We start from the raw sequence: 4,745 nt of genomic DNA, 5'->3' as shown, positions 1-4,745 counted from the left end.
TGATTAGAATAGATTGATTTTCTGCCAGTAAATGTAGCAACGGCAGGCTAAAACCTTGTCTATGATAAATGGGTTTCAGAGTTATCGGAGTGGATGAGTCGATGCGTTGATCAATGGCGAAATTCAACAAGGTCATTCTTGCTGAAGATAAGGCATTTGTTATTTAGATTCATCCGGAAAAAGAAAAAAAAAAAGCCCCACACAGTGTGGTCCATCTGAGGCTTTAAACTCTTTGCACCTTATTTAATACTAGCATTAAGGTCAAACAGCTCAAAGATAGGATTTATTTAATTGCGGATTCATTTTAATTTAGATTTTTTTTTTTTTTTTTTTTTAAAGCTGCTGAATTCCCCTTATATATCCAGGTCGTTAAACTTCTGTGTGCATAAGCAAAACTTTTAGTTGAGGTGGTAAAATTACAAGCTCTGGAGACAGGTGCAGGGGCAGGGAGGTGCAATCAGGAGGAAGATGCTTTGAAGCCTGCAGTGGCACATTATTTAGGATATAAATGATTAAGATATTTATATCCTGGCTATTTGCATAATGTATTATGTATGAGAACATGGAACTGCTGGCAGTTTCAAGCCAGGATTAGCCCACTTCATATCAATCATATCACCATATCAATCAGAAATGGTTATTATCTCATTTTCAGTTGTGCTCCTTTTGGCCATAGGATTATCAGATCGTGGCAAACCACCATTTCTGAAAGGTCAGAACTGGATTTGTTCTTGAGGATTTTTTTTGAAGATAAATGCGTGTTTTACAAGAGTGCATTTGTTGAACAGACACAAATGCCTTGAAAAGCATCAAATCCTTCGCAAAGGCCAGCAGGCTGTTGCATTAAGAAGACTTACCCGACTGTATGGCGGCGACGCAAATTTATTCCGTAATTGGAAGTTCGCGGCAACAAGCAGGTCAATTACAAGTCAACATAACCTCTTGCTGTGTCAAGACGCAACTTAGACTTCTTGCTTCTTTTCACCTGGAGGGAAAATTCATCTTGATCATTAGTTGGTGGAGAGCTGAGAACCAAAAGAAAAAAATGCAAAAAAGAAATAGATCCAAGAGATCAATCACTGTTAATTTCTCCAGGGAGGATAGCATGGTGTGGAGCTATATTGATAGAACTGAAGGACTTAGGGAGAGCAACAATTATGGACGGACAGTATCTGCAGTATACATCAGCCCGTCTGGAATAACGCACATGTTGATGGCATTGCTCATGTGCACACTGCAGTATCGACATTGCAAGATCCTCCTACAAACAACTGATTTGTTCCTCACCTCTGAGTGAAGAAAAAAAAAAAAGATAATCGAATAACGCCCTCATTCACTGCACTAATTGGCAATAATCCAACTCTCCCGATAAACGGTAAATGCGTGTGTCAGACAAGATTTTGTATCGAGACATAATGAGCAAATAAGTGAGTTTACTGTGAGCCATGGTTCATTGTGGGTGTTTTTGGTGCACGTTCTTGTAGTGTTTATTCGTACAATTCTCTAAGATGTATGGCAAAAAAATTCTGCCTTCCAAATGGATTCATTTAACATTTTGGTAGCACGGTAAGTCATTGGCAGTGCCAGACAAGCAGATAAATCCCCTTCTCTCCTGTCTGCATGCATGACCCCACAAGACAGCTGACTACTGGTTAGCGTAGCTGCAGTGAGCGTTGGCATCAGGGCAGGAGAGAAGCCGTCTCAAAGCCACCTTGTGCACTGTTCCCCAAAACAGTCTTTACCTGCATTCATGGAATTGGGGTTGTGCTTAACATTCGCTGTGAAAAAAACGAGATTGTGGAAAATTTGTATTTGATAGGTATGAATTACTTCCGACTCCCTCAGCCTCCCGTCCCGTTTTGCTCTCTCAGCTTCCACAGCCTGGAGTTACTCCTCTGTGTATTACAGTTAAAACAGATCAGCTTCAGGATCTTGGTTTATCCAAATGTAATCCTGCTCATCCGCTCTGACAGTCGGCCATGATTAGCAGCAGCAGTCGCTCTACTCGTAAACACACATTTTGTGTGGTTGATCAAGGATACGAGTGAACTTTCCAGGTGCCTTGTCAAATTGAAAATATTTGTCTGACCCTTAAATAATATGTCATAATTCTTAACATTAATTCAGGCAAAACCCCTTTTTCTAGCTAAGTGTTACTACTGCCCCATTGTTAGCGTTCACTCCAGCTAAGCTAACTAGCTAGCAGCCATCTGGTGGGAGTCCGTAATGCACACAGAGGGGACAGTCACAGACTTTGCCTTCCATTTGGAGCTTGACAGCAAGACTGCAGTGGGTTTATCGGAGCTTTTATCGTTGCAGCAATGATCTGATTCTTTGCCACTTTGAATGATCGTTTCCACATTACACATTATTATTTGATCCATTGTTAATATAAAAGAACTGAATGGTGAGTCACCTTTCTGCCAAGGACACTCCTCTGAGGATAAAAATTGCTTTAAAAATTACCACACTCTTTTAGAAATATGGGTTCTTTTTGGCAAAATTTGTCAGCAGCCACTCTAATGGTTCAAGAGTAGACAGTCATTCCAATAAATTACACTCTGAAGACACTACCCAGGGCACACAATTCTCTCTCCTCTGCTTTTTGGATGATTTCTGACCATCATTTGGCCACCTGAAACACTTGCACACAAGAAACCCACACAAATTAAAGATATATCTGTGGTCATAGCTTTTCCTGAAGGTCCCTTTTCATGCTGACTTAAACCTTGTGTTGCTGCTTATGGGTATTTAATAAGGTTTGCAGTCTTAATGATTCATTTTTATTGGTCCAATGTTCAATGAGCAAAAAGAGGTCCCATGGGCCGGAGCAAGTGTTAGTTTATTATGCCATTTTTCCTGCTTCTTCTACATCCAAGAAGAAACCTAATTTCTCTGCTGCCAAAATCCTAAACCCAAACTGAGAGCTCAATAAATTTCTAAGTTGATTTTGCATAGGCCAAGTCTCTCAGCGAGAGATGCCAAGGCCATTCGTCTGTCTCAGCGCCAAAGCAGGAGCTATCTCTTTCAAAATATGAAAAGGGAGGACACAGAATGTGCAGACAGGAGAGAAGGGAGAGAATGGGATCAGCCAATATGAGATAATGATGGTGTCTCCATGGCAAACCTGCTCTTCCAGCTCGTCAAGAGCTGATGATTGGTCAGCGTCTGGCCTCGTCAATCTATGACGCTGAGGGAACTCCTCAAGCATCAGTTTTAGATGTGCAAAGTTGTTTGCAAAGAATGAAATGTGACGGCGTCTATGGTGGGGGGGTTGCTGTGGCGAGCGGGGCAGAAAACACAACCCCCAAGCAAGAGAGCATCCGCGTTTCAAGACTGTGTGTTTTCTAATGTGGGACAAAACAAACAGGCATCTTAATGAAAGAACCTGCTGGCATTTGCAAAAGATGTGCTGTTTTTAAAGCATTTGACCGACAAAATGGACTCAGTAATGCATTTGGCCAAACACATTAAACTGACACACAAAGCCGACCATGTTTTTCTCTCTGGATTGTTTTTATCATAAGTCAGTCATAACCAAGTGTTTTTGTGGTTTCCCAAAAGTGTCTTTCAATGAGTTATTGAAAAAAAAAAGAAAGATGTACTGCAGACCCCACGAGTGAGAAAAGGGCAGCCATATATTAGCATACATATGAAGCAAATGTTTTACGTTCTGGAGGGTAACTTATTTTCACAATTGACATTACCCTCAGTTGTACCAACAGATTCATATTTTGAACCGTCCATGCTTCAATAAAAGTCCAAGCATCCAAATTTGTTTGGATTGAGAGAAGACTAACAGGAAGTGAGGACGTATTTCTGTCATTCACACAAGTGTTAACTTTGACAGGCGAAGAAAAAGTAAAACAAAATAATGAACTCAGGGTCAATGTTTGGATAACTTGAGTCTTCCGACAGGTCTGCTTTTTGTTTTGATTTCGTTCTTGCCTGTCTTTTGTTGGTGTTACATTCAAATCCGCGACCTGCGAGTCCATCAAATGGGTTCGCCCGCTGAAGTTTGTTCCTCCGCCGGACAGCAGTGGGTTGGTCTTTTCAGAGATAGTTCAAACACTTCATCAGCTCTAAGAGACGCTGGTCGTCTGTGGTCACCCAGGTGCAGTAGATGAATCTTCCGCTCCTGAACCGGTGTTGTGACACGTCCTCCATGGGCATGTGGCCAACATTTACAGCTGCTGCAATTTGCCCAATTGACATGGCAGCTTGTAACATGCCAGTTGTCGTCTCCCTGTTGACTGGTGGCATCTGTGGCATTGTGATGTTACAAATCTAGAGGATTTGTAGTTTTCATTGATGCCATCACAACAGCACGTGTGTAGTGATCATAGCTTTTAATCAGTAACTTGAGATTCTGTACCTCTGCAAGAGATGGCACAGTTTCGGCAAACATAGAATGCTCACGTGGAGCGATTTAAACACATTTTTTGACAAAATGTAGGAGAATCAAATCTCTGAATGCACACCAAGTCTTTGAGGGATGTCATCATTTAAAATGACAAAAGTGTTGTTTGTTTCAGTTTAAATCAGCAACTCATTTGGACGTTTTATTTGACTGTTTAGCTTAACATTCAGACTGTTTTGACACGCCTATTTTTTGAGACACACACTGAAAAATTAATGACCTTAAGGTGAGACATTATATCAGAAAACACAATTAAGAAAACAATATCTGTATACATACTGACTATAATTCTAGAGTGGAATACAGAGCTTAAATAGGGACAATT

Source organism: Aulostomus chinensis, chromosome 14 (genome assembly GCF_037954235.1).
Source record: "Aulostomus chinensis isolate RoL2024-O1b breed Wild chromosome 14, RoL_Achi_v1.0, whole genome shotgun sequence".
NCBI lineage: Eukaryota > Metazoa > Chordata > Actinopteri > Syngnathiformes > Aulostomidae > Aulostomus > Aulostomus chinensis.
This window is presented reverse-complemented; position numbering follows the sequence as displayed.